This window comes from Microtus pennsylvanicus, chromosome 18 (assembly GCF_037038515.1).
Source record: "Microtus pennsylvanicus isolate mMicPen1 chromosome 18, mMicPen1.hap1, whole genome shotgun sequence".
Lineage (NCBI taxonomy): Eukaryota > Metazoa > Chordata > Mammalia > Rodentia > Cricetidae > Microtus > Microtus pennsylvanicus.
Window position 1 is genome coordinate 43,043,358 of NC_134596.1, and position 27,443 is coordinate 43,070,800.

General features: G+C 40.0%; 1 protein-coding gene across 4 annotated transcripts in view; it reads left to right on the top strand.

Moving 5' to 3' along the window:
- LOC142837328 (HAUS augmin-like complex subunit 8) overlaps nt 1–27,443 on the top strand; it is a 114,470-nt gene that overhangs the window by 26,254 nt on the left and 60,773 nt on the right. The window contains exon 1 of one of the 4 annotated variants that reach the window (XM_075952370.1): nt 9,921–9,958. The exons of the other annotated variants lie outside the window; for them this stretch is intronic. The gene's annotated coding sequence lies outside the window, so the exon portion shown is untranslated. Of the gene's footprint in view, nt 1–9,920; nt 9,959–27,443 lie in introns of those variants that run through there. 4 annotated transcript variants of the gene reach the window in all.

Consider the following 27,443-nt stretch of genomic DNA (forward strand, 5'->3'; position numbering starts at 1 on the left):
TATGTGTGTGTGGTGTAGTGTGTAGGTGTGTATGATGTGGATGGTGTGTATATGTATGTGTGTGGTACGTGTGATGTAGTGTGGTATAGTGTGGAGTGTTTGATGTGTGTATGTATGTGGTTTAGTGTGATGTGTATTCTGTATATATGTATGTGTGTGGTGTGTGTATGTATGTGTGGTGTGTGTGTGATGTGTGTGGTGTCTGTATGTGTGTAGTGTGTGTGATGTAGGTGGTGTGTGTATGTGTGTGTGGTGTAGTGTGTGTGTGATATGTGTATGTATATGTATTTGGTGTAGTATGGTGTGTGTAGTGTGTTTGTATTGTGTGTGTATGTGTTGGTGTAGTGTGTAGTGTGTTTGATGTGTGTATTTTCATGACAGATTTCCTTTGTAGAGAAATGAGAAAGAAACTTAGACATATTAATGAACTGTCTTTATACAATTTTAGACTGTCTTAAGCATATTTTGTCCTAGTTCACTTACTACCTTAGTTTGTTTTAGTTTAACATTAACTGGGTGTGTGTCACAAAGATAGAAATTGTCCTTTAGACAACTCGCCGTAAGCCGTCACTGATCTCATCCTGAAATAGTGGACTTTTATCGGTGTTGGTTTCTTTCATGGACCCGAAGGCTTTGAGATTGAAAACATTATGAGTATCATGTGATAGCAGCATTCATGTCCTTGTTATTACGCTTTGAATTTTTTCCTTCTTTAGAATGTTTACATTCCCTATTGGTATTGACTCCATTTATAAGATTTGAATTTATTAGTAATATTAACTAATATATCTAAAATCTTCATAAAATCGCTTAGATCAACTTTTAGAATTTCATTTAAGTTAACTCATGGGTTCTAAACCAGCAGTGATTTTATTTAAGTCCTAGGAGACATAGAGCTATATCTGGACTCAGCTTTTAGTTGTCACATCTAGAAATGGGGATTTTGGTGATTGATCATTGGAAGGCAGAATCCTAAGATTCACAGGCAACTATAACATGGTTCTTTGGGCTCTATATATTAATAGTGCTGAGAATTTAAAGTCCTGGTTTAGTGTAACAATGTTATTCAAAAGTAAATACTCTTTAAGTATTAACATTGTTAGTAGATATCACACTGAACTTTATTTTGGACCTTTATTTTTGACAGACAGGCTACAAGGACATCTGTGTTGTCTAATGGACACAAACTTTGGGAAGTTGTGGTTTATAATCTGCTGGCTTGGGTTTCAGCCTGTCTCTATTGTGCATGTTTAGGTAGTGCAGCTTCACACATGTTTAAAGAAAGACATCATAAATGCTTTTGTAGGTATTTAAAGTTAGGTACCAAACATCATGATTTAATCGTAAGTTTTTAGTACTCAGAAGCATGGTGTAAGGGTTTAAATTAAGCATTGTCACACCCGAAGGCTATCTGCTTGCTTGTTAACAGATGGGGTTTGGAGAGACAGGAACATGCCAGAGTCTCTATCCTCATCACTGGAGTAGCTGGTTGATAGGACAACAGTTTGGTTGGCTGTTGGGAGATTGAGCTTCGTGGGGGTATTTCTGTGAAGTGATGCCTTGCTCTGGCTTCTTACCTCTCAGTTACTACTGTCTGTTGGCTGAGTAAGCAGCCTTCTCTGCTATGTGCTTCACCCACTACTTTTTTGTCTTGTCTGAGGCCCATACTGTAAAGCCATCTGATCATGGATCTCTGAAACCTTTAGTCATTTTAGGTTCCTGAAGGTATTTTAGTACAGGGATAAAAAACAAATAGTCATATTTTTCATTATCTTTAAAAAATTACGACCTTCAATCATGAGGCAGAGGCAGGGAGATCTCTGTGAGTTTGAGGCTAGCCTGGTCTACAGAGTGAGTTCTAGTACAGCCAGGGTTACACAGAGATACTCCACCTCAAAAACAATAATAACAAAAAATCCAAACAAACAAAACAACAACGACACAAAAACCCCAACAAAACAAAAAGGTTCAATCTTGAATTTGGGAGTAGCTCAGTAATAAACACCTGACTTGCATGGGAGTGGCCCCAAGTTCCAACCCAGCAAAAAGGAAAAAGAAAAACGATATATGAAAATTCCTAATGTAAAACTCATATATTTTAAAATGAGATGACTTCTGATCCTACTGCACGCACTGGCTTTGTGGGAGCCTAGGCAGTTTGGATGCTCAACTTACTAGACCTGGATGGAGGTGGGGGTTCCTTGGACTTCCCACAGGACAGGGAACCCTGATTGCTTTTCGGGCTGGGGGGAGACTTAATTGGGGGAGGGGGAGGGAAATGGGAGGCGGTGGCGGGGAAGAGACAGAAATCTTTAATAAATAAATAAATTAAAAAAAATAAATAAAATGAGATGACTAAGAAAAATAATCTATAAAGAGGAATACAGGCCATTTCATAATACTGTTTAAACACACAGTGAACTTTGATTTTTTTTTTTTATGAAAAAAGCCTTGAACTTTTAAACACATGTATAGGGAAAGAAGGCCTTTTAAACATGTTTAAAGTTAGAAAGCCTTTTTTTTTTTTTAAATAAGCCACAGTGGCAAAGTTCTTAAAAAATGTCTCTTTTTTCTGGTACAGAACTGAAAGGTCCAAATATAACTTTTCCCACATATGTGAAGAGTTCTAGCTTTTAGCATTCCCAGAAACAGCAGAGTTTAACATGAAAAAACATTTTATAGAATTTTGGAACAAGTTGGTTCTCGTCATGGACAGAGGCAAAACAGACTTAGAAATTGCTTGCAGTTGATGCTTTTAGGGTAAAACACTTCTAGACTTTGGGACCACTGCCAGCGTTGAGATGCCCATGTGCAGTGTCCTCTTCAGGGAGCATGACAGTCACTGGTGTGCCTGCCATATGAGCCATCTTAGAGCCTAGGACTCTTTCCACCCTCACTTTCATAAAGCTTAGTTTTTACCTGAGTCGTTAGCACATGGTCAGCTAGTTGCAGATCCCTGCTCTGCTGCATCTCTTCACTCTTCCTTTTCCTGGTAGAGGTGCTTATTTCCTCCTTATTGGTTATGCAGAGATCAAAGGTTAAGCTTGGCCATGCCCTCCACATTCTCAGGGAAGAAGAAGAATGAAAAGCAGCCAGCACCTACCCAGAAGAAATGCTCCCGTTTTCATAGGCATTTCAGACTCTTACTTGAAAAGTTTCATATGTTTTCTTTTGTTTCTTCACTTAGTATAGTGGTCAGTATTTTATATATGACCAAAGATAAATGTCTTAAAAGTTTTAGAAGCTGAAATTGACTATTATTTTTTTTGTAGAACATTTTCTCCTAGGTAGTATCAGTGATGATGTAGTAATTTCTCAAACTTCCAAGAAACAGGAAGTATGATCATTATAATTTGTGCCCAACAAACTAATCATATGGTGTGGAGCCCGGGAAGTATAAATACAATTTGATATATTCATTTCCTATGATGTAGTTCTGTTATTGGGCAGAGTTTGTACTTAAGCAGCGAGGGATGACATCTATAAGATTTTTTTTTCTTTTCTTTTTTTTTTTTGGTTTTTCGAGACAGGGTTTCTCTGTGGTTTTGGAGCCTGTCCTGGAACTAGCTATTGTAGACCAGGCTGGTCTCGAACTCACAGAGATCCGCCTGCCTCTGCCTCCCTAGTGCTGGGATTAAAGGCGTGTGCCACCATCGCCTGGCTAAGATTTTTTTGATAATAAAGTTAATAGAACTCTGATCGTGATCATCCTGCAATAGGTATGAGGTCATATTCTTACCCAAGGAATGCTACAAGTACATCCAGAGAAAATTCTTAGGTGTGTGTGTATGTGGAATGGGGTGCACATGGTTATACACGTTCACGCATGTATGGATGCCTGAGGCTGACATCAGGGGTTCTCCTTTGTTGCTCTCCACAGTATGTCTTAAGGTGAGTCATTGAATCTGGAGTTTGCTTTTTTCGCTAGTTTGGCTGTCAGATCTCCAGGAATTTTTCCCCTGACTCTGCCTTCAGGGATTACAGGCAGGCTACCTTATCTACTGGTGTTTTTCCTGTGGGTTCTGGGCATTCAGGCTCAAGCTTCCTTCTTGGCTGGCAAGGGCTTTGCCCTCAAAGAACCTTTGACTTCAGGTCACCGTCTTCAGTATAAAAGTGTGGCTCCAGAAATGCTTGCTTTCAGAGCTAATTTCTTTCTTTCTTTTTTCAATTTATTTATTTATTAGGGATTTCTGCCTCCTCCCCGCAACCGCCTCCCATTTCCCTCCCCCTCCCCCATCAAGTCCCCCTCCCTCATCTGCTCGAAGAGCAATCAGGGTTCCCTGACCTGTGGGAAGCCCAAGCATCCAAACTGCCTAGGCTCCCCCAAAGCCAATACGTGCAGTAGGATCAAAAACCCACTGCGATAGTTCTTGAGTTCTCAGTATTCCTCATTGTCTGCTATGTTCAGCTATTCCAGATTTATCTCATGCTTTTTCAGACCCAGGCCAGCTGGCCTTGGTGAGTTCCCGATAGAACATCCCCATTGTCTCAGTGTGTGGGTGCACCCCTCGCGGTCCTGAGTTCCTTGCTCGTGCTCCATCTCCTTCTGCTCCTGATTTGGACCTTGAGATTTCTGTCCAGTGCTCCAATGTGGGTCTCTGTCTCCTTTCATCGCCTGATAAGGTTAATATTCATGAGGATGCCTATGTGTTTGTCTTTGGATTCACCTTCTTATTTAGCTTCTCTAGGAACATGAAATTATAAGCTCAATGTCCTTTATTTATGGCTAGAAACCAAATATGAGTGAGTACATCCCATGTTCCTCTTTTTGGGTCTGGTTTACCTCACTCAGGATAGTGTTTTCTATTTCCATCCATTTGTATGCAAAATTCAAGAAGTCCTTGTTTTTTACTGCTGAGCAATACTCTAATATGTATATATTCCATACTTTCTTCATCCATTCTTCCGTTGAAGGGCATCTAGGTTGTTTCCAGGTTCTGGCTATCACAAACAATGCTGCCATGAACATAGTTGAGCATATATTTTTGTTGTATGATAGTGCCTCTCTTGTGTATATTCCCAAGAGTGGTATTGCTGGATCCAGGGGTAGGTTGATCCCGAATATCCTGAGAAACTGAAACACTGCTTTCCAGAGTAGTTGCACAAGTTTGCATTCCTACCAGCAATGGGTGAGTGTACCCCTTTCTCCACAACCTCTCCAGCAAAGGCTATCATTGGTGTTTTTATCATTGTGGTTTGGGAGCTAATATCCTAATGAACAGATTCAAAACACAAACTTTGGAGTGTATTAACAAAACCAACCAAAGGTCCAATGAATGTTATCAGATAGCATCTGAGACTTGTAGCTGAGATCCCTCCCTGCCCGTACCCATCTCTCTGGTGAGCCTAGCCTTGAATGACTAAGTTATCTCTCCAGCCCCATCAATGCATTTTTTCCAAATGCCTTGTTTTGTGACTTTCATTGTTCTGTAACTGTAGACACCTCACAAACAGCCTCCACATTGGAACACAGAATTTGGGATAACCTAAATTTGTGTTTTTGAACCACGAAGACTCAGATTTGCCTCCTGAATAAACTGACTCTCATTCGTGAGAGCTGTTGCTGTGATCTTACACCTACAGTTTTTAGCTACAGTCTTATTCCTGTGCTTTAGAGTTCTAGGCTTTCCACTTAGTTGCACCTTTATGCCCTTTGAACAACACCCCCCCCCTCCGGAAATTATGTATTTGAGTTCTTTAGATTTTACATGTGAGATCACATAAAAGATATTTTTCTAGCTTATTACACTTAAGGCAATGTCCTCTAGGTTCATCTATAACAAAAAAATAAAAGCAAGCAAGCAAAGCAGCATTTGGATGCATAGTCAGACTGGTCTCAAATTTGTGAGTCTCCTGCCTCAGCATTCCAAGGTATGGGATTATAAGACCTGCCTTCTCATTTTTGTTTCATGAGTAAATGAAATTCTCATAGATGACAGTTTCTTTCTCTCTTGACACTTATGTTGCTTCCGTGGCTTGACTCTTGGATGAACACGAGTACAGACTGTATTAAGGTTTTGACTATACATACAAAGTGGGATTGCTAGATCATCTGGTAGTTCTAATTTATTCTAAAGATTTGCTTACATATTTTAAAATTACGTGTGCAAATGTGTGTCTGTGCATATGAGTGAAGGCTACAGTCCAAAGAGGGTGTCAGTCACTCTGTAGCTAGAGTTACAGCTGTTTGTGAGTCACCCAGTGTGGGTGCTGGGCATCGAAGTTGGTAAGAACACTGTGCAATCTTAGCCACTGAGTCATCTCTCCCGTCCTCCTATTTTTAATTCTTGAGAAAGCTCTGTGCTGTTTTCCATAATACCTATACTAATTTATATTCTCACCAACCAATACAAATCAACAGCAGCAACAACAACAACAAAATAGTCGCTGTATGGCCCAGCCATGACAAGTTCAATAGAGACCTAAATTTTATTTTACCCTAATGCAACACCTGATTCCAAGAAAGATCACTCAGGCACAACCCAGGAACAGACCATCCAAGAGAAAATACCTAACATTCCACAGCCCCCATGCACCCACCCCTTTTCACCAGGACTCCCCCATGAGTGAAATAACTAACTAAAGCCTGCTGCAGAAGACAGAAATTTAAAAAAAAAGCCTTGAGAAAAATTTGAGAACTTCACATTGAAAAAGTAGGAAAACAATTAGTAGTCACACGGATAGGGTCCTGCTTCAGTTTGGGAGCTAGGGGGGCAGCTCCCACTCTGGAATAAATGAAACCTGGGTGAACCTGAACCAGATCTACAAGGAGGAATGGAGAAGTGAGGGCCAAAAGCAAAACAAGAACCCAAACTCCAGGAGGAAATTGCCCCAGTGGAGCACTTTGTCCAAATTCCCTGTGACTTACACCAAGGTAATGTGAGCACACAGCCTGTGAGCCGCCCTAGCCTCTGGATACAAAACATGAGTCCTCCCATTTTCCTAGCCAGCCCAGTGCACATGGTACCAGCAAATGCTGCTTAGTCCTGTGGTAAAATAAACAATGATTTTCAGGGTCTGACTTATTCCTGAAATACCCTCCTAATACTGTCCTATGTTTTCTGTCTTATTATTTTAATTCATCTTTATATTCCTTTCTTTTTATTTCTTCCCAGACAGTTTTCTGGTTTGGTTTTGTTTGTGGAGACAGAGTGCCAAGAAGCCCAGACTACCCTTGAACTCCTGAAGCTGCCGCTTTAGCCTCCCAGGGTCATGATTATAGTCATGAGGCTCCTGCCTGGCTGACTTACAGTAGTGGATCTTCCCTCTCCTTCTCTCCAAAAACATTAGTGGAATTTGTGCTTTTATCCCTTTTCCTAGAATAATCTAAGCTTTCATACAGAAGACCTAGGTATCCCCATACCAATATCCAGGTTTGGAAGATCTAAACACTTTGTGATGAAACATGGCAGACAGCCAAAGCACTCTGTGTGCTTGTCTGACACTGGATTGCTTCTACTTGGTTTTCTTTTGACACTTGCAACAAAGTTGTTTGAAATAAACCTAAAGAAAATTCGCCTTCCTAATACAAACTGATACATGCATTAAAATATTTAAGGGCCATTTTCACCATTTCCTTTTTTCTAATATCTGGGTCTGACTGAGAAATAAAATGGGTAGCCAAGACTATGGCTCCTATGGTCTCTTGGAACCGATTTTTTAAAAAATGGCTGGATTTCCATCAGCTAGCTGTGTAATCCCTTGAAGTTTGTCAAAATCAACTACTTTTTCTGAGACCAGTTCCATACCCCGAAGGAGGCAAAGAACCATGATGTCCCGCCTCTGTCAGCGCTTTGGCCAGGTTTGTAATCCTAGTGTGGTTCTCTGGCTGGCATGGCCACTTCCCCCATAGAGACTGTACTGGCTACCAAACGAGTCTGGTCTGCATATTGTCTCAGTGCTTCCTGAATTCTACGTGGCTCCTCAGGAGTGAGAGTAGAAGCTTGGATGATGTAGTAGTCATGCCAGGCTAGAACATAGGTCTGGGACAGATAACAAAACTCTTTAATATAAGCAGAAGGATTAGTAGAAAAGAAACACAGCCACTTTTTTATCTGAGAGATATCCGGAATAGAAAAGGGAATATGGACTTTTATTGCGCCATTGACCCCCACCACTTCCTGAAGAGGGCAGAGAACATAATTATGGTGGGATCTGGTATAGGAGGAGACAGGGGAGGATTGGGAGGGACTAGCTCAGTGTGAACAGGGGATCCAAGAATTGGAAGTTGTGGTAGGAGGGGGAGGTAGGGAAGGAGGGGGGAAAGGAAGAAGTTGACCTTCAACTTCCGGTTTGCTAGGGAGGCAGTAGGTGAGGGTGGGGAAGGAGAGAAATGTGGAGAACATTGCTCGCAGGTGGGGTGGGTAGTAAGGGTTTGAGGGAGTGGGGGAGGGGCAAGTGCCTCTGGCTGCTTGGTCCAATTGGAATTATCAGGGGCCCAATTCCCAGTAGACCGGGAATTTGGAGGTGCCGCAGTCCTAGCATCCCAGACCAGTGCTGCAAGACACTGGCTACTGAGGGAGGGCCAGGATTTATACTAGATCCACTTAATCTCAAGACATTTTGTTTTATTAACTCTTCAGATGGGATCCAGGAAAAAAGATGTTTTGTCTTAATAACTCTTCAATTTGGATCCAGGAAAAAGATGTTTTCTTTTTTTGTTTTATAAACAGTGTTTTTCCCTGTAGTCCCAACTGTCCTGTGACTCACTCTGTAAACGAGGCTGGCCTCAGAGATCTACAGTTTTTGCTTCCTTAATGCTGGGATTAAAGACATGTACCACCACTGACCCATCAAAAGGATGCTAAACTCTTAAGTTTAAAATCTTGGATGCTATTTGCAGCCTATCATTTCCTCATCCCATGTTTTAGGTATTGCAAAACATTCAACTATTGTTCTAAAGTAGTGTTGATATGGTGACTAAAATGGTAATATTCTGAATAAGGCAAACGTTAGCTCTGTTGTACCCTGACACAGTCAGACCATATCTATAAGACTTTATGCTTTACAAATACACATTTAAAGTTGTAGGCTTTTTTTTCAAGAAGCAACTCTGAAATACTGGAAGAATATCTATCTACAGGAAATGCACATGGGATCCAGAGCCATGAAATTTCAGCAAAGATCTGAAGGGATAACCAGTGAAGAAGTATTTGATGTTATTTTCACTGCAGTGTCATGTTAGATAGATCTAGAACAAAGGCAGAACTGCCCAAAGATAGGACCAGTATCTTAAACAAGAAATTATTCCCTCATCTCATGGAATGTTTTATAAAAAGTAGTTGAGTTATTCTGTCAATATTCTGTAGATTTATAAGTTTTATTTTAATTCTGTGTCATCACATCTCTGACTTTGCCAATCTGCCTAGGCTTTGGGAGGTTTCTCTAAGGCCCTGATGTACAGAGCAATAACAGAGCTCTTGGGAATACACTTGGGAGAGCTGGTAAAGATGTGGGGCCAGTGCCTTTGGAAAAGGGTTGTTTTAGATTCTCAGAAACCAGAACTTTTTCACAGAAAAGTGAAAACTGGTTATCCGTCCCAACACCACTGAGGACTTTGTTTATAATGTACTTGAGTTACCCAGTGTATTTCTTGTGCAACATTGTCTGATTTGCCTCTTTCTGAATTTGTATACTTCCTTTTAAAACCGATTTACATTAGCAAGAGACTTGCTGTTGAATTATAATTAGCAGCCAGTGCTGGGAATGCTGCTCTGTGAACCTTTTGCTCACCTGGTTCTGTCACTCAGACCTCACTAGCCAATCAGAGACCCCAGCAGACCCACCAGTCAAATGGGAGGGTTCTTCCATTCCAGTTTAGCTTTTCCTGAAGAAATCATCATTTCTCTCCTCCTCTGCGCCTTGGGCTCCCTTGTTGGGAGAGAGCATTTGAGCTTGGCAGCTGCACCGTGGTGAGTGAGGGGTTGCTCTCCACAGACAGGAGGAGTGGTGTGCCAAGGTGAGTAAGGGGCCAATGTCCCCACGTGTGGAGGAGTGGCTGGGCTTGGCGGGTGAGGGGCCGCTGTTCCCAAACTAGGTGGAGCGGCCTGCTGAGGCTCGGGTCTGGTGTGGTGTGTCCTCCCCTGGCTGGGTGGGAGCCAGTGGACAAACAGAGTTTAGTGTGTTCCTGCCTCGTCCTGCCTCATCCTAAGTAGTTCTAAGTCCTCCTTGCAACTCCCTGCAGGCAGCCTCTGAATAACTTCACTGCCTGGGCTGTGTCTGCACAGAGCAGAGCTTTGGGAGCCGCAAATGGTGGTGCCTATAGTGCTTATATTTTTGCATGTGGAGATATCACCAAATATGCCAAAGTCGGAGACTTGTGGTCTCTCCTGGGTCTTCAGAAGTTCTGCACTTTTAACATTTAGGTTTAGGATTCGTCTGTAGTTAATTTTGTGAGGCTTGTAAAAGGTTTCTCCTGTGTAGAGTAGCACTCCGCTGCTAAACTGTGATGTAAAAGAGTAGAGTTGATAATAGAATTAATGGTATAAGGATTTACCAGTTCTTAGGAGACATTAAGTCACAGAAAGTGTTAGGTTGTGAGCTTAGGCCCCAGTCCTTCACATCTCTCCCAGCCACCAGGCCTGGTCTGTACTTCAAATCCCAGCATGCCAGGTCCTGACCCCTCTCTGGGGGTGGGGTCGGGACCCCTCCCCGGGGTACTTAAGTCATCCCGCTGGGGGTCACGTTCCTTTGTCTTCCGGGTTCCCCCACAGGAGAGCAGATCTCCCATTAAACCTGGATATTTCTTAATTTGGCGTGTTTTGATTTGGCTTGATTGGGACTTTTTGCGTCGTCAGAGAGCTTGCTTAGGAAATATTCCTAACATTTGGAGGCTCCCACCGAGCTAGGGCAGGTCCTTTCCACGTGGCAGGCCTAGTGTTGAAAGGCACCTAGTCTGCAGGTGGAGCTCTACGCCACGCTTACAACTGGTAAGCATCTTGGTGAGTTCCTTTTCTTGTCTATGCTATAGGGTTGAGGGGGGACCCATTCGTATTTATTTTTGTCGTTTTCGGATTTCCATTTGAAGTCGTGAGCTCACGCTGGGAATTCGAGTCAGGTTGAGGTCAATCCTGCGGGATTGGGGTTGGCTGAGGCGGAGATCCGTTTCTATCACGACTTCCGGCATTCAATCTCCACGACCCCTTTTTGACCTAACAGCCACTTAGGAGGACGCTCTGAAATGGATTTAGGACATGTGGTTGGGCATAGACTCTTAAATGGGCACTTACAGTTCAAAGCCATGTCTATTTTTGCCCCTGTAAGCCTCTTACAAAAAAAAAATCGTTTAAATTGAGCCTGACTGATACAAATGAGCAAAACTTACATATATATGGTTTTTTGTCCATTTTTTTTTTTTTGTGTGTGTATGTCTGTTCTCTCTCTCCACCCCCACCTTAGGCTGTCTCACCACCATGCTGCCTGAGGCACTGCCCCCCCTCCCTTCCTCAAGCCCACACTCCCTACCTCCTCTGGTGGAGCTACATTTATTCCCCAGTCCTTCACATCTATCCCAGCCACCAGGCCTGGTCTGGACTTCAAATCCCAGCATGCCAGGTCCTGACCCCTCCCTGAGCTAGGGCAGGTCCACTTATAACCGGCTTCTGTGCTTCAGCTGCTGCGTCTTGGTGAGTTCCTTTTCTTGTCTATGCTGTAGGGTTTGGGGGGGGCACCCATTCGTACTTATTTTTGTCGTTTTTGGATTTCCATTTGAAGTTGTGAGCTCATGCTGGGAATTTGAGTCAGGTTGCAGTCAATCCTGTGGGATTGGGGTTGGCTGAGGTGGAGATCCGTTTCTACTGGGAGGCTGGTCATTCAATCTCCATCTTTTTGACCTAAGAGCCACTTTGGAGGACGCTCTGAAATGGACTTAGGCCACGTGGTTGGCGGAGCTGTGTTGGATATTTCTTAATTTGGATTGATTTGATTTGGGAATTTATGCGTTGTCAGAGAGCTCACTTAGGAAGTATTCCTAACACAAAGTAGAATTTAAGTATTCTATTTCTAAATATTTTTCTAAATATTTATCTTAAATATTGTTCACATTCACGATTGTTATAGCTTTGATGTAAGTTTTTTTTTGAGTTTTGGCTTTCTCTGTCTTTGAACTCACAGAGATCTGCCTGTGCCTGCCTCCCAAATGCTGGGATTAAAGATGTACACCACCACTTTGCTGCAAGAAGTCATATTATGTCAATCTTTGTACTATTTTTTTATAATCTTATTGATTACTCTGAGTGTTTCCACTATGAATGTAGCTTTGTAATCAGCTTTTCTGTTATTAATTGTTGGAAATTGTCATTGAATTGCAAATTTACTATACACAACATCTTTGTTTTGAGGTATCAAGTTCCCAAAAATTAATTATATGCTTCATTATTTACTTTGGTTTTATTTTTCTTGTTGCTGTTAATCTGTGAACTACTTTTCGGTTTATTGGATACAATGTCTTTGCAGGTGGGTTTTGCTGATGTGAGGTTATCTGTTGCTTGAGTTTTTGTGCATGAAGTTAGCTTTGTTGGTTTGGGGTTTTCCTTGTAGTACTTTCTGTAAGGCTGGGTTTGTGGCTAGCTGTTGTTTAAATCTGGTTTTGTCATGGAATATCTTGTTTCCTCCATCAATGGTGATTGAAAGGTTTGCTGGGTATAGATATCTTTGCTTGCATCTGTGGTGTCTTAGTGTCTGCAGCACATCTGCCCAGGACCTTCTGGCTTTCTTGGTTTCCATTGAGAATTCGGGTGCAATTCTGATACGTTTACCTATATATGTTACTTGACCTTTTTCCTTTGCAGCTCTTAATATTCTTTCTTTATTCTGTATGTTTTGTGTTTTAATTATTATATGGCTAGGGGATTTTTTTTTTATCCAATCTATTTGGTGTTCTTTAAGCTTCTTGTACCTTCATAGGGATATCCTTCTTTAAGTTGGGAAAATTTTGCTCTATAATTTTCTTGAATATGTTTTCTGTGCCTTTTGTCCCTATTATTCTTAGGTTTGTTCTATTGGTTTTTCTTTCAGTTTATTTACATGATGTATTATATTAATAGATTTTTGTATGTTTTACCATTCTTGCATTCTGGGATGAAGCTGACTTGATCATGGTGAATTTTTTTGATGTGTTCTTACATTCAGTTTGCTAGCATTTTATTGAGTATTTCTGCATATCTATGTTCATAAGTGAGATTATTTTTTTAATTTTCTTTCTGTGTTGAGTCTTTGTGTGGTTTTGGGATCAGGGTAACTGTAGTCTCATAAAAAAGAGTTTGGCAATGTTCCTTCCGGTTCTATTCTGGGGAACACTCATAGGAGTATAGGAAGTTCTGATAGAACTCAGCATTAAAACCATTTGTCCCTGGGATATTTTTGTTCGTGAGGCTTTGCATGATAGCTTCTATTTCCTTGTAGTTTATAAGTCTATTTAAATTGTTCACTTGGTCTTGATTTAATTTTGGTATATGGTACCTAACCAGAAAACTGTCCTTTTCTTTTATGTTTTCTAATTTTGTGGAGTACAGGATTTTGTAGTATGATCTAAGGATTCTCTGGATTTCCTTAGTTTCTGTTGTCATGTATCCTTTTTCATTTCTGATTGTGTTAATTTGAATGTTCTATCTCTGCTTTTTTTATTATTTTGGATAATAGTTTGGCTAGTGACCTTTCTTCAGTTTCTTTATATGCTATTGTGGTTAGTGGAATGTAGAAGTCTACTATTAGTGTGTGGATTTTGATGTATGTTTTAAGCTTTAGTAATGTTTCTTTTACATATGTGAGTGCTCTTGTATTAGGGGCATAAATGTTAAGGATTGAGACTACAGCTTGATAGATTCATCTTGTTATGAGTATAAACTGTCTTTCTTTAGCTCTTTTTATTTATTTTATTTTGAAATATACTGCTAGATATTAGGATAGCTACACCTTCTTGTTTCTTATGTGCATTTAATCAAAAAACCTTTTTCTAATCCTTTACTTAGTTAATGTCTGTCTTAGAGGTGGAGGTGTGTTTCTTGTATACAACAGATGTCTGGATCTTTTCCTATCCATTTTTTTTTTAGCCTGTGTCCTTTTATAGGTGAGTTGCGACCATTGATACTAAGTGCTATTAATGACCACTGGTTGTTAATTCCTGTTCTTTTTTAGTGGGACTGGTTGTCTGTTTCCCTTCCTTGGGTTTTGCTGATCTGAGGTTATCTTTTGCTTGATATTTTTTTTTTGTGGGTGAAGTTAGTTTCCTTGGGTTGTTGTTTTCCTTCTAGTACTTTATGTAATGCTGGGTTTGTGGATATATATTCTGTAAATCTGGTTTTGTCATGCAATATCAATTGTTTCCTCCATTGATGGTGATTGAAAGGTTTGCTGGGTATAGATATCTGTGCTTGCATCTGTGGTCTCTTAGTGTCTGCAGCACATCTGACCAGGACCTTCTGGCTTTCTTGGTTTCCATTGAGAAGTTAGGTGTAATTCTGATAGGTCTACCTTTCTATGTTACTTGACCTTTTCCCTTTGCAGCTCATAATACTCTGTCTTTATTCTATATGTTTTAATTATTATATGGTGAGGGTACTTTATTTTGATCTAGTCTATCTTATGTTCTGTAAGCTTCTTCTATCTCTGTAGGGATATCCTTCTTTAAGTTTGTATGATTTTGTTGAATGTGTTTTTTGTGTCTTTGAGCTGGAGTTCTTCTCCTATCCCTATCATTCTTTATCATTTTGTGTTAAGAATTTATTAGATTTAATGTTTTCTTTTGCTGAAGAGTTAATTTCATATAGCTATCTTCAACCCCTGAGATTCTCTCTTCCATCTCTTCTATTTTGGTCCAATTCTTACAGTGGCTGTCTGAGTCTTTGGTAACTGTTCTTGGTCTGCTCTGTGTCTCAGGCAGCTACTGAGGTCTCCTTTAGCATGCTCTCTTGCTCTGTTCTCCTGGGTTGCTCTCACAGCTTGTGCTTTATAGTTCCCCTCTTTGTTCTCTCAGCTGGAACCTCTCCTGCTGGCTGTCTAGTTAACCCAAGTCAGGTTTGTGAGGACCGCTGTTGGGTTCTGGTCACTCACCTCTTGGTCCTCTCTGTATTGTATTTCAGAGTACCACTGAGGTTGCTGGATAGGTTAATTTGTGTGCATGATGATTTTTGTTGCTTGTGTGGGTCCAGGAGATGGGAGTGGGTATTGGTCCAGCCTACCTGCAGGAAACTCTCCTTTTGGCTATAGAAACTGAGGTAGTCAGAGTATAGGTCCAGAGTTTTGCCTCACTATGGAGGGCCTAGAAAGTGTGGTATCATACCGGGTGTCTTGTCACTCACCTCTTGGTTCTCTCTGTATGGGAGCAAGCTGCTTTCAGAGGTTATGGTTAGGGTTATGGTTAGGTGCCCAAAAACTCCATAAAATAAGGGTAAAATACAAAAATAATCACAAGGGAAACTGACAAAGTCTTTCAAACATGGTTGACCATTTTACCAAAGTCAAAATAATGAGTTTCTCTCCAATGTGGTTCTCTATTGGAACCCATAAGCTCCCCATGTCAGATACTTACATGGAGCTGTGTTTGAAAGAATTGTTTGCAAAAGCCCAAGGATCAAATGCCAAAGAGCAGTGCATAGGGTGCACTTAAGTAGGATGGCACCATCTGTGCTCTGTATGTACTCTACTATGGTCGTTCAGCCTCCTCCAGGTCTTCCACTATTTACTTTTTTGATGCCTCAGTGCCAGTATCCTACAGCCCCCATTTTGCAGTCTCCTCAAGAACATAAAGCTCTTTAGTCTCCACCCCATCAATCCCAAATACTTGTCTGCCTGGCAAGAATAAGATATTCTAAGATACATTCAAGTTTTTCCCTTTTTCTAATAGCTACTGAAATTGACACTCTGAAATTTGAGTTTCCTTGGGAATTTCACTGTGGAAAAAGACTGACTCCTTCAGGCGAGACCATGTCTACTTAAGAAACATTTACTCCTTATGTGACCACCTTACAGGAGAGACAGGAGGGTTTCAGAGATGGGAATGCTTTCATTATATGACTTAGTTATATTAACTTATTTTTGTATAGCCCTTATCATCTATCTAAACCTGTTAGGACCCCAAGGATAAATTAATCACCTTATATCTTCATCACTGTTCCAAATTAGTCACACCAAAAAAAATATGTTTATTACTTTTCTTAATAATTTGTTCTTTTTTCTTTTCTATTTTTTATATTAAGTAATATCCTCATTATGAATCTCTGGCTGTGTTGTAACTCAGTGTATAGAGTAGCATCTTGTAGAGAAATCAGTGCTATTTTGCCACGTTATCTCCAGTGTTCCTCAATTATAGTTTGGCACACCACAGACCAATTAATACATTTTTGTTGTTCAAGACAGAGTTTTTTTGTGTATCTTTGGCTGTCCTGCAACTAGCTTTGTATACCATGCTTACCTTGAGTTTATAGAGACCTACCTTTCTCATACTATGTGGTTCAGAATTCTTTTGAACACCTAGTCCTGCTTTTGTTGCTCAGTGCTAGAAAGAAAGTCTTGCAACTGCTGCAAGGCTGGGTCTTAAGTGGTAAGTCAGAAGGAAAACTTTGTAGAACATGACCATAAACCTGTAGTTTAAAAGGTAGTAGAACTATGGTGATGTTGATTGTCTTTTGGCAATACATGATTAGAATGCTTCTAACTTTCTGCTCTCACCAGCCACAATGATATGATTCAGTGATGTTTAATTCTAGGGGACAAAAGGAACTACCAAAGTTTCTCATGTGTTCATGTTATTGGGCAGGTAGATAGGGCAGAATCTGTATCTTGTGATATAATCCTTGTGACATGAAGCAGATATTAAATTATTTTCCATAATGTTTTTTATAACCTCATTGATCACTCTGAGTGTTTCCATTATGAATGTAGCTTTGTAATCCGCTTTTCTGTTATAAATTTTTGGAAATTGCCATCTAATTGTATTCATTTTATGCTACCAATTTACTATACACACCATAATGTTCTTCCTTTCTTCCTCTCTTTCATTTTTCAAAATGCGTTTTAGCTTACAACTTTATATTTCTGCATTTTTAGACTGGACCCTTAATTTCTATATTTTATTCTTATACTTTTCATTATTGAAGAAGGAAGCTCTCTCCTCTTTTCCTGCTTGCCCTAGCTCTGGCTACCAAGCTCATTTCTTTACCAGCATTAGAGCCTACTTCCTTGAAATTTTGGTATATACTGAATACCAGCTGAGATATTCAGCCTCATGAACTTAACAACTATTTCTATTGTTTGACAGACATTTTTGGATTACCTGCATCACAGCTTGTAAGACATTCTAATAAATCCACTTTCTATATACATGGAGAGATTCATTCTACCATTCCTCTTTATGTAGACAACTTTGAATAATGCTGCTGTGGGTTTTTTCACCTGCCCATTGAGGAAGATGTGATAGCATTAGTGCTCATAAACACTTTGTTCCTATCTCATTATTCTCTAAGTATTCAACTTTTCCTGAAGACTACTCTTTATTTTTATCATTTCGACAACAGTTTGTTCTAAATTTCATGAATGAAACTCCAAAGAAATGAAACCATCATGCATATTTCTGGTTGTAGAAAGACTTATTATCTGTTTTTAATCTGTGATCTAATTCTTGCTTTTCTTTCCTTGTTATCTGAAGTCCCTGTGACATCCAGGTAAAAATTACCTTCAGTTCACCTGACCTCAGTTTGGTGTCACATAACAAATATCTCCTTTTGTATCTTTGAATCTCCCTTTAGCCAGGCGATGGTGGCTCACGCCTTTAATCCCAGCACTCGGGAGGCAGAGGCAGGCAGATCTCTGTGAGTTCGAGACCAGCCTGGTCTACAGAGCTAGTTCCAGGACAGGCTCCAAGGCCACAGAGAAACCCTGTCTCGAAAAAACCAAAAAAAAATCTCCCTTTAACTGATAATATTCTGGGCATCCTTCCACCTGTGGGACAGTGGCCTGTACAAGCTAGCTTGTGTCAAGGAGAAGAATGGGCAGTGCCTATGGAGAGCTGGAAGATAGCAGGATCTGTTGTTGGAGCCAGGGGTACATGCTATGGAAATGCTCCTCTACTGATTTAGAAAGGGTCTTTGGGATAAAAGGCAGGGCCAGGAAACACTGAGCTGTGTCTTTAATTTTCATTTTTTAAATTTTTATTTCATTAGTTAATTAATTTATTGTTTTTCAAGACAGGATTTCTCTGTAGCTTTGGAGCCTTTCCTGGAACTAGCTTTTGCAGGTTTCTTTCTTTCTTTCTTTCTTTCTTTCTTTCTTTCTTTCTTTCTTTTATTTTTTAATTTAGTTTTAGTTTTTCGAAGCAGGGTTTCTCTGCACCTTTGGATCCTGTCCTGAAACTAGCTCTTGTAGATTTATCTATCTATGTATTTATCCATCCATCCACCTACCTACCCACCCATCCATCCATCCATCCATCCATCCATCCCTATCTATCTATCTATCTATCTATCTATCTATCTATCTATCTATCTATCTATCTATCTATCTATTGTCTTTCGAGACAGGGTTTCTCTGTAGCTTTGGATCCTTTCCTGTTACTAGCTCTTTTCCTGTAATTAACTCTCTGTACCTTTACCCCTAAAATATACAGGAAAAAAAGCTTTGCTTGCTAAACCAGCCCCAGAGGAAGAAATTCCTTCTCACCTGGGTGCCAGCAGATACAGCACCAGGATGTTTAGCTCAGGGAGCCAAATTTCATCCTAATCCTCCCAGTATCTTCCAGGGAGCTGCACAGCCTTCTGAGACACAAGGCATGTGCCTTGTCAGTCTTTTATCCACCCTGTTAGCCCTAAGAAATGCAAGCTTGGTGCCATTGTTCTCACCTATGGGATCACTAACCACATCTCTGTGGGTGTGTAAAAGGGGAAACCTTGTGAGATGGGTAGATAGTGAGGAACATTGAGGAGGGCCATAGAAAGCGGAACATCAGGAGAGCACTAGAGAGAGCACAGACAGAAAAAATGGAACTTGATAAAAAGACTTCTGTGAGCTAATTTATTTTGTTTGCCCTCAGACCTTATTGCAGATGTCACCTACTATAGCAATCCTTCTGAATCCTGAGAGGTCTAGTGGGGCTTAACCCCAACATAAACCTCAATAAAAAAAGAAACAAAGGGTTCATCGAACTCATTCTTTGGAGATTTCTGTTTATAGACCTGAGGTAGGGCCTGCACAGATAATTAAAAATACATAAAAGCAGGTTTCTCAACTGATAGCTAAAAATTAGGACTGATGATGTTTTTTTTTTGGCTCATTGTCAAGATAAAATAAGGTAACTTACAAAATTGTGTAGTTTTATGACTGCAGTTTAAATAACTGCAGTGGTAGTTTTTGATGCATAGTAAGTTATACCCTACCCACAGAAACAGCTGACCTGAGCTAGGGGGCGTTCACTGACTCTGGACTGATGAGGGGAACCTGCATAGGACCTAACTAGGCCCTCTGAATGTGGGTGACAATTGTGTGGCTTAGGCAGTCTGTAGGGCCACTGGCAGTTGGACCAGGATTTATCCCTAGTGCTTGAATTGGCTTTTAGGATCCCATTCTCTTTGGAGGGATACCTTGCTAAGCCTAGATACAGGGGGGAGGGCCTTGGTCTTTTCTCAAAGGATGTGCCAGACTTTGTTGACTCCTCTCTCAGGAAGGCTTACCCTCTCTGAGGATTGGATAGAGGGGGCGGTTTCGGGGAGATGAGGGTAGTGGGAGGAGGGGAAGGAATGGGAACTGGGATTGGTATGTAAAATGAGAAAAAAATATTGTAAAAAAGTTATCCCCGCCGGGCAGTGGTGGTGCACGCCTTTAATCCCAGCACTTGGGAGGCATAGGCAGGCGGATCTCTGGGACTTCGAGGCCAGCATGGTCTACAAGAGCTAGTTCCGGGACAGGCACCAAAGCTACAGAGAAACCCTGTCCCAAAAAAACCTAAAAAAAAAAAGTTATCCCCAAACACAGTAGTGTTCATAAATAAACATTTACTCTTCATCATCTAAGAGCTTACTGCAGCGGCTCTGCTGTTCTCACTGCCTGTATGATAACAGGCAGGAGCGAGGTGGCTAAGCAGCTGTTCCTGTGTGAGTGGACCTCCCATGTTCAAGGCCCCAGCCATGAGGTACCAGGGAGCAAGCTGGTTACAACACCCAGGTGGCTGTTGAAGCTTGGACTCTGTGTTAGTCACTTAATTAATTACTTCATTAATTCTTAATTAATACTAACTAGTTACTTTACTAATAACTGTGATAAAACACCATGACCAGAAGCAACTTAGAGAAGCACCCCTCCACTTCCTTCAGCAAGACCACACCTCCTAAACCTCCCCAAACAACATTACTAACTGGGATTCATCTATTCACACATCTGAGTCTACATTCACATTCAAACCACCTGAAATTCTTTTCTGTAATTGACTCTGGACTTCCAGCTTTCCCGACTGGCCGCCCCTGAAAAGAACTACTTGGATTGCAACCTGCAGCAGTGTGCAGTTAGCTGTGCCTCTGGCTTGTGCACCATAGCCTCTAGCAGTTAGAGGCCAGCTTTGAAGGGATCTAAAAAGATTGTGGTACTGAGAATTACGAATTAAGGATTAGAGAGTGGTAAACTCTGGGTGCATGTGTTTTCTTGGTTGAAAGAAAAAGAAGGAATGAGCAACTCCATAGCAGATAGGAACTACTTTATAAAAGTTTGGAAGATCCTTTGCTCTCTCTCTCTCTATGTGTGTGTGTGTGTGTGTGGTTTAACGGTTTAACTTTGTTTTTAAAGACAAGAAATCTTTCCTCACTAGTGCAGCATAATTTCATACCCTGGAGCATTATAGTTTTGGTGAGCCATACAACTTTGCTTATAACACACCAAATGGGCTGAGTTCAAAGCTTGAGATTTAGTGTTTGGTGTTGTAAATGCTTCTGACCCCTTCAGGAAAGATCTATGTGTCAAATAAATTATACTAGGTTAGATTAAATGGTTTTCAGAATTTTTTTAACAGAGGTTTGTGAAATGTCTGAATTTTTCTTTTGTTAGCAAAAATGTTGATGCACCTGTCATTGTGAGTGGAATAATTATTTAGTTTAGTTTCTCTGTAATTTCTTATACTGCCATGTATTCTTTATGATTCTCCCACAGCTGCCTGACTCCCTGTTTAGATCTGTACATAGTTTGAAGGAGCACATCTGTCATCATCCGGCATATAATTAACAGCGTGTGAAGTGATGTCTGAATTGCCACACAGGAATAATGGTTGGGTGATTTGAGGTGACCCCAACTGTCCTTTTCTGAAGGATAGTACATGATGGTTGTTAGTGCACTTCACCCTTCTCATTCAGAAGGAAGCAGCCAAGAGTCTGCATGCCTGGTTTTTTATTTAGCATGATAATTTTTTACATTTGTTTTCCTTGTATTCTAAACTAAAACCAGTTTCCGCTGGCATTGGTTGACATCACATTGGCTTCAGTCATTTTGCTTATGTAATCTGTAATTGAGTTACCAGGAGCCAGACTCAATCAGAGAGAATATATAGCTCGGTGGTAAATTCATTGCTTGGCATGTGTGAGTCCCTGGGTTTAGTCCAGTGCCATGTAAACAAAAACAAAGAGCCAAATCCCAGAGGAACTTATGTATTAGTTGAGTATTTGGCAATGGATGGATTTAAGGTGTTACAAGTCAGAGTCCCTAAAATGTGGTTTGTAAATCTAGTGAACTTTGAATTGACAAAAATAAAGCAGCAGTGTTGGTAAGGAAAACTGAAACCCTTGACTTCTCAGTAAGGTTTTTCCTGAATAGAGCCTTGGAAAGAAATGCTGAAGGCACAGAAGCAAAGATGCAGGGAATGCTTCTGTAGATAGTCCCATCTCCATGGTACCTTGGTTCCTGCTGGTCCCATGCTCTGCCACAGGGTGCACTGGCAGGTGGCAGGTGAGTTCCAACAAGAGAACAAGCCTTGGAATTGTAGTTGGAGGCTTGTAATTGTGGGTAATTGGTTTAGCTCATTGTGCCTGTGTCCTTACCTGGGAAGAGAATAGTAGTAAGAGCCTCCAAGGCTGCTGGCTGCCCACTAGGCTGCTGTTATTTTAACTGTTTCCTTTTGAAGCCAACTGTCAGCAAATCCATTTTTGCTGTTGTTCCTTATGTTTGCCATTTGAGCCTCAGCTTATTCAGAGATCAAATCACTACATTGACTATCCAGAGTAGTTTTTCACTTGAAATGCTAAGATTTATGGGAGAAAAGTGCAATTTATGTAATTAATGCTCAAATCTAGTTCAAGGACTAGTCTCAGTCTTGCCTAGAAGGTTTTAGAAATGCAGTCTCTGGTTCAGCCTTAGCTCTCTTGGAAGGAGGAAGCTGAGGTTGATAGTTTGTATATGCAGTGTCAACATCTGGGACAAGGAAGCTGCAGTTGAACTGCACACAGTGGTTTCAGCTAAATGGTCAGAGTTAGTCAAAGTCTCTGAATTTAGACCACTGTGTGCTGGATAGTTTACTGGCAGCTTGAAATAAGCTAAAGTCATGTGAGATTAAATTTTAAAAAGGGTCTCCATAATAAGATTGGATCCTATGCAAGCTAGTAGGACACGTTGTTGCCTCATGCTATGTACTTGATAATTGCTTTAAACTCCTAATCCTCCTTCTGCTGCCCAGTGCTGGGTAGGTAGTCCTGCAACTCCTTCAGGACTTGACTGGTCTGTCAAAAGGATAAATAGACCATGTAGTGAGTGACCTCCAGTATCTCTGTTTTTTATTGTTGCTTATAAATGAAAAATAATCTGTGCAAGAACTGAGTACATAGGTCAAGCTTGAAGCTGGTAGATTCACAGTGCAGAAAGTGAGAGAAAGGACAGTGGTTGAGATTAGCAGTGTTTAGCTATGTATTAATTACCTAATTAGTAATTAGGTAATCAATTTTAGACACTCCATAAATGTCCCGGATGGCCATTTCTTGTTTTCCACATGCCATATAATCAAGAATCTGGATAAAAAACATATCTTGTCATAAAGCCAAATTGCTATAGTTACAGTAGTTCAACCAAAATAGATCTGAGTAAAATGTGGCCCTGCCTAACAGGACTGTTATTACTGGTTTTAAATATACACCCTGAGATAAACGGTTTGAGAAATCTTTGATGTGCCCTAATATAAATCCCTAGTTACTGAATTACATGACTATTAATCCTGTTTCAACATTCTCTTTCCTATCCCCAAGCCTTACCATGACACCCCTTATTATCTTCTAATTTGTGGCTGATCTTGTATATTTTCAATTTCCAAGTGGATCTATATGTTTTTCTTAGGGTTTACTTTGTTACTTAGCTTCTAGGATCATGAACTATAGGGTCAATATCCTTTGTTTATAGCTAATATCCACTTATGAGTGAGTACATAATACCATATTCATCTTTTTGGGTCTGAGTTACCTCACTCAGGACAGTGTTTTCTAGTTCCATCCATTTGCATGCAGAATTTCAAATATCTTTGTTTTTTACCACTGAGTAGTAATCTAACTATATGAATGTTCCACATTTTCTTTATCCATTCTTCAGTTGAGGGGTATTCAGGGTGTTTCCAGGTTCTGACTATTACAAAAAATGCTTCTATGAACATAGTTGGACATATATCTTTGTAGTATGATTGCGTGTCTTTTTGTTATAATGCCAAGAGTGGTATTTCTGGATTTTTGGGTATGTTGATTGCCAGTTTTCTGTGAAACAGCCATAGTGATTTTGAAAGTGGTTGCACAAGTTTGTATTCTGAATAGTTATTTCACATCCTCTTTAGCTTACGGTATCATTGGTGTTTTTGGACTTAGCCATTCTGACAGGTGCTTTTATATTGTTTAGATATGTTTCTTGTACCACTGATCTCTCCAAGATCTTCATCGTGAAGGTGTATCAGATTTTGTTAAATGCTTTTTCAACATCTAATGAGTTGGTCATACGGTTATTTTCTTTCATTTTATGTACATGATGGATTATATCAATAGATTTTTTTTATGTTGTACCATTCTTGCATCTCTGGGATCAAGCTGACTTGATAATGAAGGATTTTTTTGATGTGTTCTTGTATTTAGTTTGCTAGCATATTATTGAGTACTTTTGCATATCTATGTTCATAAGTGAGATTATTATTTTTTAAAAAATATTTATTTATTATGTGTACAATATTCTGTTGGCATGTATGTCTAAAGGCCAGAAGAGGGCACCAGACCTCATTACAGATGGTTGTGAACCACCATGTGGTTGCTGGGAATTGAACTCAGGACCTTTGGAAGAGCAGGCAATGCTCTTAACCTCGGAGCCATCTCTCCAGCCCCTGTGAGATTATTTTTTAATTCTCTTTCTTGGTTGAGTCTTTGGTTTTGGGATCAGGGTAACTGTAGTCTCATGAAAAAGAGTTTACAATGTTCCTTCTGGTTCTAATCTGGAGAACACTTTGAGGAGTGTAGGAAGTTCTGATAAAATTCTGCATTAAAACTATTTGTCCCTGGGATATTTTTGTTTGTGAGGCTTTTTATGATAGCTTCTATTTCTTTATAGTTTATAGGTCTACTTAAATTGTTCACCTGGTCTTGATTTAATTTTGGTATATGGTACCTAACCAGAAAAATGTCCATTTCTTTTATGTTTTCTAATTTTGTGGAGTCAGGCTTTTGTAGTATGATCTAAGGACTCTCTGGATTTCCTTGATGTCTGTTGTCATTTATCCCTTTTCATTTCTGATTGTGTTAATTTGGATTTTTTATCTCTGCTTTTTTATTAGTTTGCATTAGAGTTTGGTTGTTTCTCCACTTTCTTTATGTGCTATGAACTTTCCTCTTAGCACTGCTTTCATAGTGTCCCATAGGTTTGTGTACTTTGTAGCTTCATTTTTGTTTAATTTTAGGAAGTCTTTAATTTCTTTCTCATTTCTTTTATGACCCAGGGGTGGTTCAATAGTTTACTTTTCAATTTCCATGTATTTGTATGATTTCTCATAGTATTGTTGTTAATTTCTAACTTTAAACCTGGAGATCCAATAAGATACATAGGGTTACTCCAATTTTTTCATATCTGCAGATGTTTGATTTGCTATGGAGTATGTCGTCATTTTTACAGAAGGTTCTGAGGTGCTGAGAAGAAGGTATACTTTTGTGTTTAAGTGAAATGTTCTGTACATGTCTGTTAATTCCTTTTCATCTATGCCATCTGTTAGTTTCCTTATTTCTCTGTAAATTTTTTGTTTGGTAGACCAAACTAACATTGTGGTTAGTGGAATGTAGAAGTCTCCTACTATTAGTGTGCAGATTTAATGTAATGTTTCTTTTACATATGTGAGTGCTCTTGTATTCGGGGCATTAATGTTAAGGATTGAAACTTCAGCTTGATAGATTTATCTTGTTATGAGTATAAACTGTCTTTCTTCAGCTCTTTTTATTTATTTTATTTTGAAATATAATGCTAGATATTAGGATAGCTACACCTTGTTTCTTATGTGCATTTAATCAGAAAACCTTTTCCTAATCCTTTACTTAGTTAATGTCTGTCTTAGAGGTTGAGGTGTATTTCTTGTATACAACAGAAGTCTGGATCTTCTTTTCCTATCCACTTTTTTTTAGCCTGTGTCCTTTTATAGGTGAGTTGAGACCATTGATATTAAGTGCTATTAATGACCAGTGGTTCCTGTTCTTTTTCAGTGGGAGTGGTTGTGTGTTTCTCTTCCTTGGGTTTTGCTGATCTGAGGTTATCTGTTACTTGATTTTATTTTGTGGGTGAAGTTAGCTTCCTTGGGTTGTTGCTTGCTTCTAGTACTTTCTGTAATGCTGGGTTTGAGGATATATATTATGTAAATCTGGTTTTGTCATGCACTATCTTGTTTCCTCCATCGATGGTGATTGAAAGGTTTGCTGGGTATAGATATCTGTGCTTTCATCTGTGGTCTCTTAGCACATCTGACCAGGACCTTCTGGCTTTCTTGGTTTCCATTGAGAAGTCAGGTGTAATTCTGATAGATCTACCTTTATATGGTACTTTACCTTTTCCCTTTGTGGCTCACAATATTTTGCCTTTAGTCTATATGTTTTGTGGTATTGGATACTTAACTTTGATCCTTGTGTTCTTTAAGCTTCTTCTATCTCTGTAGTAATATCCTTCCTTAAGTTTTTATGATTTTGGTGAATGTGTTTTCTGTGTCTTTGAGCTGGAGTTCTTCTCCTTCTATCCCTATCATTCTTAGGTTTTGTCTTTTGAAGTTTCCCCAGATTTCCTGGATGTTTTGTGTTAAGAGTTTGTTAGGTTTAATGTTTTCTTTGGCTCATGAATTTATTTCATATAGCTATTTTCAACCCCTGAAATTCTTCCATCTTTTCTACTCTGCACGTCTACTTCTTACAGTGGCTGTCTGAGTCTTTGGGAACTCTTCTTGGTCTGCTCTGTGTCTCAGGCAGCCACTGAGGTCTCCTTTAGCATCCTCTCTTGCTCTGTTCTCCAGGGTTGCTCTCACAGCTTGTGTTTTATAGTTCCCCTCTTGGTCCTCTCAGCAGGAACCTCTTCTGCTGGCTGTCTAGATAACTGGGGTCAGGTTGGTCATGCCCCCGGCTGGGTTGCTGTTCACTCACCTCTTGGTCCTCTCAGTATTGTATTTCAGAGTACCACTGAGGTTGCAGGATAGGTGAGTTTAGGTGCAGGATGGTGTTTGATGCTTGTGGGGGTCTAGTGGATTGGAGTGGGTATTGATCCAGCCTACCTGCAAGAATCTCTCCTTTTGACTGGCTAGAGAAACTGAGGCAGTCAGGTTAGAGGTCCAGGTTTTTGCCTCACTATGAAAGGCCTTGAAAGTGTGGTTTCATAACTGGTGGCTGGTCACTCACCTCTTGGTTCTCTCTGTATGACAGCAAGCTACTTTTGGAGGTTATGGTTAGGGGCACAAAAACTCCATAAAATGGGGGGAAAGTACAAAAATAATCAGGATGGAAACTGACAATAAATTACTTTAAAAGATGGTTGACCATTTAACCAAAGTCAAAATAATGAGTTTGTCTCCAATATGGTTAATAGACATCTATTGGAACCCATAAGCTCGCATGTCAGATGGACCCCAGGTTGATGTTTTACTTCCTCTGAAGGAGAGAAAAGGAACTTGCAGGCATGTAGTCTGACTTTATCTGAATGGAATCATATTGTGTTTCCCTGATGTCTACAAAATCTCTAGTTAGGAGTTTTGAATGATGGTGACCAGATGACATCCAGGTTGTGTGGAGATCCTGAGATTTGAACTGAAGTAAGTGTAAGGCTAAGTTAATCAGATACTTACATGGAGCTGTGGTTGAAAGAATTGTTTGCAAAGCCCTGGGATCAAATGCCAAAGAGCAGTGCATAGGGTGCATTTAAGTGGGTTGGCACCATCTGTGCTCTGTATCCATTCTACTATGGTGGTTCAGCCTCCTCCAGGTCTTCTATTATTTACTTTTTTGGCT